This window comes from Lytechinus variegatus, chromosome 4 (genome assembly GCF_018143015.1).
Source record: "Lytechinus variegatus isolate NC3 chromosome 4, Lvar_3.0, whole genome shotgun sequence".
NCBI lineage: Eukaryota > Metazoa > Echinodermata > Echinoidea > Temnopleuroida > Toxopneustidae > Lytechinus > Lytechinus variegatus.
In genome coordinates, this window is record NC_054743.1 from 52166173 (window position 1) to 52178481 (window position 12309).

A 12309-nucleotide genomic window follows, 5' to 3' on the forward strand; every position below is an offset into this window, starting at 1 on the left:
ATTCAATTACTATAGAGCATTGTTACCATGGTTACAATTGGATGACAAAGTTACAATAAATGTAACTGCAGTGGGGTCCATTGGTCAATGCATCTTTATAATTAGGGTGTTGGATTCCTTCTCTTCCTTGCCACAAAATTTGACAAGCAAAAAATATAATAAAACAAAGTGGTCATAAATTTTTTTTGGACATTCCGTCCCAGAGAAATTGTATTCCTTCCCTGCCTGTATTGATTGCTTTGGAAAATTTGGGAGGTTGAATCAACCCCCCCCCCCCCCCGTATGGGTTTGTTGCTGCTCTACCAACTGAGTCAACACACCGGTCAAACTCCAGATGGTTTGAGTGAGGGCTCATCGATGTTCATGTTTGATTCTTTGGAGGTGGGGCATTATTGACATATCATTCATTCCAGTTACCCTTGCTGTTTATAATATATGTGTATGTTTTACATTATGAAATGCCTATTATGAGAATATTTATTAATATTTTATATAATCGAATTGTGAATAGGGTTGCAAAATTCCCGGGAATTTTCGAGGTGGAAACTTTCCATGGGAATAAACGGGAATTTATTGGGAATTTTGGGAATTTTCGGCAATTTTCGGGAATTTTCAAGAAGTGTTGGGAATTTTCAAGAAATGTTGGGAATTTTCAAAAAGTAGCAATTTTCTGACATTCATATACAGGAATTGAAAGGATTGCCCTGGCAGATGATGCTTGATTGTGCTTTGTCAGTAAGTTTCAAGTAAAATATAAAGATAAGATGGTTAGACAAAGCAGAATTTCAATGAATTTCATGTAAAAGTTGATTTACTGTATTACTGGTTGAATGGTATGTACGATGGCAGTACACGTACACTGCAAATGCTTTACACAAATGATATACATTGTTCATGGATTGATGCCTCTTGGATATTCTGATCTTTTTGCAGATGAGAAACATTATTAATAATTATGACATTGTTGTAATGAGCATTATATCATTATTATTATATTATCATTACTTTATTTCTCATTTATTTCTGCATAGTAGAAGTGATAACTTGGTGCTGTGTGCAGCATTAATTTGATGAGTATAAAAACAGTTTTCTGGTTAGAGCTTAAAGTTAATTTCAGTTCAATTAACCCTCTAATAGAAATAAACATTTTGTTCATTATTTTCAAAATACTAGATCAAATTAAATGAAACTGATATGAGATTGTCATTTAATATCACAAAAGATATGAAACTGATAACAAGTTTCTCAATCTCAATCAAGGTCAAAGGTCATTTGAGGTCAACAAGCTTTAATAGTGCATCTTTATTTCTCCCTTGGTGAAAAATTATTCATCTTGATTGTTTTCAAAGTCAGCCATTATAATATTGTTATTTCTTGCCCCCCCCCCTCCATTTTTTCGGGAGTGGAGGGCGGCATCAGAAATAAAGGAGTAATTTAACATTTTTCGTTCCTGGACCTGATTTTTCCCATTTTAAGACACAAGTCAGCGCCATAGCTGCTGGTGGGATTAGTCTGCTGTGCAAACCTAGTTTGGAGACACAGACCATGATTGAAAATTTGATCAAAAAGTGGGTCTCCATGCAAAGACTAGCTCATAAAATCTTGCTATTTCCTGAGCGAGAGGGCCTTCAGTTCACAAGGCATGAGTAGGCTGCACATTCAGACCCTTAACTCGAGTGAAGGCTTTACACAGCAGACTAAGTGCAAACCCTTTACTCGAGGAAAATGGTCAGAATATGCAGCCTAAGGTTTCTGCCAATGACTTGTGTACAGAAGGTCCTTTTGTTTAACAGAAAGTTGTATTTGTGCTAGTCTTGTGTGAAGTCCCACATGTGGATCAAAGTTTCAATAAGGGTCTGTGCATGCAGACTGCATGTAGGGGGCAATGTTCTCTTAACATGTTATTATATAATGGCAGGTTCTCACTTAAAAGACATTTACATTTAAAGAAAAATGAAAAAAAAAAGTGTAATGCAAAGGGTTTTTTCATGTTGAATTGAAAAGCTTCATTTTGTACATAATGCTCCATCATGTTACTGGATTCATATACATGTACATGTATTTATGTACAGTTTGATGAATATTTTATACCCTGGGCAATTTAAAGAATGAAGAACAGTATAAATACAAATGGAAAGTATGATATTTGAGGATATCTATTTATGATTGTTTATTTAAAAACATAATTTATCACTTTTGTGAAAAAATGAAAATTCCCAAAATTCCCGGCAGCTGAAAATTCCCGAAACTTTCCATGGAAATTTTCCAAAATTTCCGGAAAGTTTCCAGCCCTTTGCAACCCTAATTGTGAATGTTATTGTAAAAAAAATCTTTAGAGCAACAATGCATTTAATGTTTTCATTTCACATGTGTATTTTTTACAAAAAAAAAATAATTATAAGCAATGTTTTAAGCTAAACTCAAAGCTTTGATTTAGGCTTATTCTTGATTGATTACATTTGTTTCTGCTGAATGCTTTTATACATAGAAACTATTTGTTTGCATGGGTTGAAAATGCTTGTATTCACTCGGGCTGGTATACAATTCAATACTTCAGCCAGAGTTTAAGTATCTTACCAAGTATTCTGCTAGTTTAAAATACATATCCAGATTCATTAGTCAATTGTCTTTTTTTTGCTTAAATCCATGTCAGCTCCATATACCTGACTTACATGTGTGCAAATTACAAAAGTAAAACACTTCACAAGTGATATGAATGCAAGTATTTAGCATTTTGCATAGTCAAGTATAATGCTACATAATGTACTTAGTTTATCAGTGCTCTGAACTGATAGGTCTTTCTACGAGAAGTTGGTCTACTTCACAGATACATGTAGCCTAAACCCATTTAATCTACTATCAGTTTGATCTAATTTACATTTGGTACATACTATAAACATTTGTTTGAATGCCTGCTTATTCTAATTTCCATTTAATGGTTTAATCTCCACTCTTTTTGCTAATTATTTTGCATAATTCAACTGAAAATAATGATGTATAAACAGCTCAATTAAACCATATAGATTAAAATGGTGATTATATTACACAAAATGGTTAGAGGCAAAGTGGTAAATATGACGCTAAATGGCAATTTGCAGACTAAATGACTGAGATGAACTTTAAAAGGACCTACGATTAGACCATGTGAGATGCGACAAAATGAAAAGAAGATGAAGAGAGTTTTGAGCAATTGGCAATTTAACCTTCCCTGTGTTTTGTATGTTGATCCATTTCATTGAAAAATCTGGCATGCGACATATCTCTACTTTTATTTTATCATGGGTAATGCTTGGAATGGTCACTTTTGATCAGTGATTAATTAAAGGTTAAGAAAATGCTTATTAATTGTTGACTGTCAATGAAATAAAGGAAAATCAGTGTTTTACAACTACGTCCCATTATTATGATACTGCAACAAATAACTATGAAAATTTGGTTTTAAATTTGAGTTCCTTTTTTTTGTTACAGGAAATAGATCATACACTAAACAAAACAAAACCAAACATCTTACATGTCTTGAAGTGTCAGTTCTGATTATATTCCAAAGTTATGATAGTCCTGTATTAAAACCAGATAAAATCCAAGTTGGGTGGCAAAGATTCCATAGATTAAAAGTGATGGCGATGATGAAATTGATGTTGAAGCACTATAAATAAAAAGAGTCACTGTAACGAGTTGAAATGTCCGTGAAGACGATATTGATGATGATTAACAGTCAATTTCAGCAATCCATGGCTCGGAAAGCATTCATTAAAACAGGTCGATGAGAACTGAGAATTCCTCTCTCAAAGTGACTACAAACAGTTCATTGATGGCGTGCAAATAATTCCACAGAAGATAAATGTTGTATTCCAGTTTGAAATAAATTGTGCTCTGACATAAATTCTGGTGTGAAACTCTGAGTTCTTATCTGATGTGATGATGTCCTTGAAGAATCTACCAGCTTATATATAAATATTCACTATTCTGGAAGCTTCTAGTATTGTCTTTAAAAAGAACATCCTTCGTTCTAGAATAATCCACTTCTGGAAGACTCTTGAATGACCTCTTTGAAATTAACAATGTAACCAACATAGATATCCCATTGTCCCTTTTCACTGCCACTAGGAGCCTATTGGGTAGCAGTCTTGCATCTTTACATATTCCAGAAATAACAAAAATTACTCTCATTACTATCATTAGATAGGTGCCTAACAAATGTTAACTGAGACATTCTGGAATATTCTTAATCATTATGCAATGAATATCCTTGAAGGACAAGTCCACCCGAGCAAAATGTTGATTTGAATAAAAAGAGAAAAATTCAACGAGCATAACACATGTAAAATAAGAAAGTTATGACATTTTAAAGTTTCGCTTAATTTCACAACATACGCACATCCTGGTTGGTATGCAAATGAGGAGACTGATGACATCATCCACTCACTATTTCTTTTGTATTTTATTACATGAAATATGAAATATTCTAATTTTCTCCTAATTGTCAAGTGAAACAACGATTGATTCCTCCATGAACTAGCATTGCTTAAAACTATATGATTTAGTCAAGTTGATCCCTAGTGTCAAATCTGTAAAAAAATGAAATATTGTATAATTCAAACAATAAAAAAACAAAAGAAATAGTGAGTGAGGGACATCATCGTCTGTCTCATTTGCATGTCACTGAGTTGTGCACATCGCTGTTTTGTGAACAATAAGTGAAACTTTAAAATGTCATAACTGTCTTATTTTACATCCGATTTTTATGAAATTTTCAGCGTTATGCTAGTTTGATTTTTTCTCCATTTATTCAAATCATCATTTTCGTGGGGTTGACTTGACCTTTAAAGAGGAAATAACTAAATAAATGAATGTAATTGCTCTTACAATTCTTCTTAAACATAACACCATGGAAAAAACCTGCACCTACATTATACAAATTGTAAAATGATTCAAAATTATGAGTTTAATGAAAGTTGTAAGTACAAAACTCCTAATCCTAGGTTCTCATCCAAGACCAGTCTTGTCCATATACATATATTAACATACATTAAGCCTAGTCAGATACACGAGGAGCCATTTCTATATTTTTGTCCTGGCAATAATGGCAATAATCCTGAACGCTTGGTAAAATAAACAGAGCGATTTTTTTTTGTAAGAACAAAAGAAAGTTTATTTCAAAAAACATAAGTGATGTTCAAAATCTAGGGGCGGCGAAACAGAGGCAGGTGGTACTTGCCCCTCAAAATTTCTCGTGAGATCCCTTTTTGTTTTTGAAAATGTTCTTTTTCAAAATGAAATGTGCCCTTTTACTCAAAATGAAATAATAATAATAAATAATAGTAATATACAACATTTATAAAGCGCTTTATACATAAATTTCAAAGCGCTAAGAAAAGAGGAGAGAAAATAATACAAGATGTTAGAGAATAAAAGAATACAAAATATCTTTTCGGAAGTAACTCATGCAAGACTAAGATGTATACTTACACCATAGAGATATATACTTAATAACGTAATAAGTATACATCTCTATGACTTAAACCTAAAAGTCTTTAGTTAGAACTACCCCCAAAACTAAGACAAAAGTCATCTCTTAGCGCCCGATCGGGATAATTTGATGATTTTTTTTCGGCCCATGCACCCACTTTCTGGAAAAAAAATAATGTCGACAATACACTTTCTATACAACAAACAAAACCACGTCAAGGGAAGGATGTCCGTTTAACAGTGATCATCAGCACCAGAATTGACAACAAAACGAGATTTACAACTTCAAAAAATCTCCAAACGGCTCGCTCGCTGCTATCGCTCGTGGGATTAATATAGCCTAGATAAAATTATGTATCATCAATCAGAAATCCCTTAAAAAATGTTTTGCTCAAATTAATTACAACGAAATACACAGCTACTTCGAGGAGAAACGTAATCTGATGGTAAAAATATATGTTTGCACCCACGTCCATTTTGGCAAAGAAATTTCCTATTTTTACTCACTTGCCCCCCCCCCAACAAAAAAAAAACGGTCCGCCGCCCCTGACCTCCAATACTACTGTCTTTGAAAGGGAAGCCATGCAAATGGAGATGGTGTACCAGGCGTGATGCCATGTAAGCTTTTTTTTTGGACCGAGCTGATACAACGTATGATCCCAGAGAATGTAGTGACCCAGCGCGTGGCTCGAAACAAGTTAGTTGGAATCACGAAGTCTAAGTTCACAGGGATCATGGTTATACACCTGCATGTATTGTGGAAATTTTCCTCTTATAGGGTCATGCAAAGTCAATTAGCTTCAGGGTTATCATGTTCTAGAAAATATCACTTTAACCTTAGAAGCATCATGAGCTGTATAGTGACCGGGTAGAAAATGATAATTCATGTGATGAATGGGGGGGGGGAGAACACGAAAAAATAATAAAGCTGGAAAAGTTGAGTAATTATTCAATTGTTTATTGAATTTGAATTTATCAACAAACTTCATTCATATGGCATGAATATTTTGTTTTAAAATGTATAAAATTATAACATACTAACAAAAACATTCATAACTATATGTCGTATAAATCAGTAATACATCAATACATATATTTCCAATTATTATAAAGATATACATCTATATACAAAGAGAAATGACGAATTGAAATTTAACATAAAGAAATTGTAGCATAATGCAATATACATTAAGTTATCTAATTATCGAATACAAATCAGGAAGTAAACGTATAACGTTCGAGATATTTACTTCCTGATTGTTCTATTTTGACAAAGAAATGAAACTTACCCCCCCCCCCTCCCCACACTCAAAATACCCTATCGCCTCCCCTGACTGAATATCATGAACAAAAGATCAATGTAACAATCATATTAAACACTTGATCTGTCACAGTTTAAAAACAGGATATGAGTAAGGATTGCCATGGATATGGGTAAGTTTAAAGGGAACTCACCTTCAATTCAGACTTCATTGCATTCCAATTCTATAAACACGCAATTTACTATCACATTTACTATAAAACAGATAACTAAAATGACTGCCACTTTGATAATACACAATCATCGTCTTCTTCTTTGGGCAGCTTTAGATCGACGAGGTCTTCATAGATGTATGAAGAATTTGCCTATTCGGATGGTGCTATAGTCATTATTATGTTTCGTTTCCTGATCGTGAACAGTATGATTGCACACCACCAAGGGCATTGCAAACACTATATCCCTTTTGGGAACCATTCCAGCATTTCAACCGCTAAATCAATAGCGGTAATTATGTTGATGCCCTATATTTTTCATGTTTTGTAGGATATAGTGACGTGGATTATTGTTATTTGATAAATCTTCCTCATCTCAAATCAATGACAGGTCAAAGGCTAGCCAAGATATGACTGATCACGTGTTATATTTCATCCAATCACTAGAATATGAACTATATCATTTTATAAACACTTTTTTTGCGTTGTTGTCGTTAACAAGTTAGAATAAAGAGAAGTCTGTGCCATAAATGCGACTATATTTCAATTGAGAAAAAATATGACGTCACATTTTGCCCCTTCCCAAAAGGAAAATATACTGGCGCCTACCCTGAAAATAAGCAATTGAATATTGACACTCCATATAATTGCGGGATCTCATTCATTTGGTGCGTTATGTGACGTAAATCCGCAAATTTGATTACAATGGTTAATGTTTCCTCCGAATATAATGTTCTTTACTCTAATGTTCTCTATGTTTCCGTATGCATTGGTCTTGTCGAAGGTCGGTGCAGTAAAAAAAAAAGATCCCCACATCAGATTGCATTAAACATTACAGTACAGACCAATTCATTTTTTGTTGTGTTTTTATTTTAATTCGGGGGCGGCGATCTGGAGGGGGGAGGGGCACAATGCCCCCCCCCCCTTTGAAGTACTGAAAAGTGCTTTTTATGCAAGAAAAATGCCCCTCATTAAAACGTGTAGTGTGTCCCTTTCACCCATTTTAGGTGTTACTTTGTGCCCTTTCTCATGCAAGTGCGAATTTTACCCCCAAAAAATGCCCCCTCTCGAACGTCGTGTTGTGTGCCCCTTTTTACTGAGAAGGACCTGTTTTATGTGTTAGCAAGTGCCCCTTTACCTTCCTATAGGTGCCCTTTCTCGTATCAGTGCCTCTTTTTAACCAAGAAAAGTGCCCCTCATGTGAGCAGGACTCGTTTTATCACATTATTAACGAGTTCCCCTTTAAAAAAGAAAATAATATTCTCATTTTACCTATGAAGGAAACCGGGGAAGGAAAAAACTTGTAAGAATAATCCTATGTGCATTAAGTTCCATGAGTCATGAAATAACAGTGGCCTACAGATGGGGGGACTCATGCCACCCCCCCCCCAAAAAAAAAAAAAGAAGAAAAGCATAACCAAGAAAAAAGAGAGAAGGGTGAAATATGATATTGATTGATTGATTGAAAGCATGAATGCTTGTAAGCAAGTAACCAGAGGACCGACGGCTTAAGGTCCTCTCCGAAGGACCTGGTACTGAAGATTAATGGGCAATTAAAGGGCACTAGCGCACCAAGTGGGAATCGAACCCGGGTCACCGGAATACGAATCCCCCTCTCTACCAACTGAGCTATCGGGCCTTATTCTGAATATTGTGTCAAATTTATCACAAAATTGGATTTTCGTTATAAAAATATCTAAGTACATGTATTTTGGCGGCGGAAGCCCAAAAACTTAGAAGGGGTCTACCTGAAATTTTGTGATAGACACATGTAGAAAAAGTTGACAAGCAAGAAAAAAAAAGGTTTTAGAGGGGGGAAGAGACACTTTAAGGGGGGTCCACCAGAATTTAGGGGGGGACGCAGGAAACAAAATTGACAAGCCAAAAAAAAAAAAGGTTATCAACTAAAAAATTTAGGAGGGGATCGTCCCCCCACCTCAAATTTTGGGGGGACCTGTCCCCCCCCCCCTGCTTCCACCGCCACCGCCTATGGTTAGAACAATGAATTTCAATAACGGATTCAGTGTGGAGGAGTCTCTTACAAAATGAACATAGCAAAATAATATCATCTTTTTTTGGGGGGGGGTAAAGTTTACTTTCATAGGTTGTGTTTGCCCATAATCATTATGTTGCAACAATTCAAATAAGCAAGATAAGTGTAATGCATAGTCGATCGTCTTATTTATTGTGTAACCTGTTGGATATTGAAAGTGCTATCAATGTACAGTCAATCAAAACTCCCGCATAGGCCTCTTCAAAATCAGTTTTATTTCCAACAGAATATAAAGTATAAATACAAATTATTTTTACACATTTATTACAAAAATTTTCCATACAATCATTGATATTATTCAACTTAACATAATAATATGGTATAGTTTGTAGACAATTTATAATATATAATTCAAATAGAAAAGGTATATGTATAGAATATATATATATATCATATTTATATATATATATACGGCTAGCTGGTTCGTTTCGGCTGAAAAATACAAGCAGTTGGTGTAAAGTCCGTCTTTTTCACTTCTGACTATTTGCTCCTCAGTAACTTAGATTATGTCTCATAAATTTTAAAATATCCATTAATATCTCGGTCATTTCAGTATTCAGTATCTTCGTAATTTCAGTACTTTCAATATCCTCATTCATCTCAGTATTCTTAATTTAAGAACATCATGAGATAAATCTTTTCAGCTAAAACAATGTTAATTGATACTACTATTTAATATTTAAAGATACAAATCTAGCATAATTATATAGTTGTAGACATCGTTATTTCCCAGCAAGAAGAAAATACCCATGACCAGTACGGCAGTGCGATATTTGTACGCAATGAGCTGATTGTGGATAAGTCTAGATTCAGACAACATTTAAGCTTAACCATTGAACTTATGGGAATTTCTGTAAGTTCTATAAACCGCCTAAAGGCCTGGTCACACCCCGAGCGTTGTTGGAGCGGTAGGGAGAGAGGGTCGAATTTCGACAACGCTCGTCACCGCTCACGAAATTGGGGGAAAAAATCGAAAACATGGGCGTTGCTTTAGCGGTGCACCGCTGAAACCAGCGTAGCTTTAGCGTTGGTTGAACGGTGGCGAGCGGTCGCGAGCGTTGGTTTAGCGGTGACTCGAGCGTTGATAGAGCGGAGTTCTGCGCATGCGGGTGTCGGCTCGACGGGGTTTAACGGTATGATCACGATGACAAAGAGAGTGTACTATTTATGCAGCTGCTCATTGTACTCGCCACAATTACTCTGGTAGACAAAAGTACATCCCTTCATTGCTATTATTTAACAATGAATGGATGAATGCACCGTTCCAGCAATCCCGTGTCCCCTCGGAAAACGCTTACAACCGCTCCACCAAAGTTTGTGAACCGTTTAATCACCGGCCGGGCAACGCTGGCGAAGCAGCGGTTTTCCAGCGTTCAAGATGTCTGCGTTGGCCTAGCGGACCAAAGCGTTCACGAACTTTCGTCTAGCGGTGCCAACCTTTGTCTGGGCGTTGTTAGAGCAGCAGTCAACTTCGCTGGAGCGGAAAATTGCCCGCTCCTCACCGCTCGCAAGCATGGAGAAACCAACGGAGATGGAGAACTTGTAGAGAACTGGTCAGATGTAAATCAGTTGTCACTCATTCATGATGCAAAACTTCCCTCCTTATCTCCTTCACCAGCTGCAGAGGGAGAGGTGGTTACAACCCCGAGTTGGTCTTTGGATCAAATTGCATCGCCCAACGAGAAGGTTGTGCTTGACCGGCCCTATCCCGCATACTCAACATCGACCAATAGGGCTAAAGGTAAATTCAACCATTACATCACCCCTCGCACAGTTAATCCCTCCCGGATACGTTTCAACCTGAAAAGGAAGAAACTGGGAGCAGTTTGCCATAGATCTGGGCCCCGTCTTACAAAGAGTTACGATTGATCCGATCAATCGTATCTATGGACGGCCAGCAACGTCAACATCTATTATGCATGTTTGTTCAAAACATTTTCTAGCCATGATGTATATTCATGCATTCATTGTTTTCTTGAAAATTCACTTCGCTTCTTTTTGCATACAGATGACATTGTGCAAGTTTTTCGTAGAAAAAATTATGACACCGATGGATTTCCATAGAGTTACGATTGATCGGATCAACGTAACTCTTTGTAAGACGGGGCCCTGGACACATATCTCCAGAATCTCCGTACCCATTACGATACCTTTGTGAAGTTCCTGAAGAAATCATCAAGGAAGGATATATTCCACGAGGATGCCGTACAAGCCCGGAGTATAGCTTATACTCAGGGCTTGACGGATGACTCTAAGCTTGGTTCTGCACAATGAGTATGTTCTTGCAGCAATATAGAGGCGAACATTTTTGCACCTACATGGAGATACACTGATAATGATATAAATTTCTTTAAGTCATGCCCGGACCCCATATATATATATATATATATGTGTGTGTGTAAAGTTATACATGTACAACAGCTTTTGGGGCAACTCTTTTTATTTAAATATTGTAAAGAAATGGATGAAGAGAACAATAGTAGGCGTAGCTTAAATCAAGGTTCCCCAGAGCTATCTACCCCTTGGAAAAATTGGTGGTGCCGAAAAAATGTCTCTGCCGGTAATCGAACCCGGGCCCCCAGCTTTGAACGCCGGTGCCTTAACCACTAGACCACAGAGACGGGTTAGTGACTAGGGCGAACCAGATCCGATTGACCGTCAGATAGACAGATTTTCGACACCATACCAATTATAATTTCCTTTGTCGGGTGAAGGTGGGTTTAGAACAATGACAAGCCGTCATGCCTCAGCTGGATCAAAGCTATTGCTTCTCCCATACGTGTACTGTATCGAAGCAATAGCTTTGATCCAGCTAAGGCATGGCAGCTTGTCATTGTTCTAATCCCACCTTCACCCGACAAAGGAAATTATAATTGGTATGGTGTCGAAAATCTGTCTATCTGACGGTCAATCGGATCTGGTTCGCCCTAGTCACTAACCCGTCTCTGTGGTCTAGTGGTTAAGGCACCGGCGTTCAAAGCTGGGGGCCCGGGTTCGATTCCCGGCAGAGACATTTTTTCGGCACCACCAATTTTTCCAAGGGGTAGATAGCTCTGGGGAACCTTGATTTAAGCTACGCCTACTATTGTTCTCTTCATCCATTTCTTTACAATACATATATATATATATATATATATATATATATATATATATATATATATATATATATATACATATATATATATATATATATATATATATATATATATATATATATATATATATATATATATATATATATATATATATATATATATATCGAGCATATATATATATCGAGACAAAAACAGGAGAAACAAAAAAGAAAGCAAAGC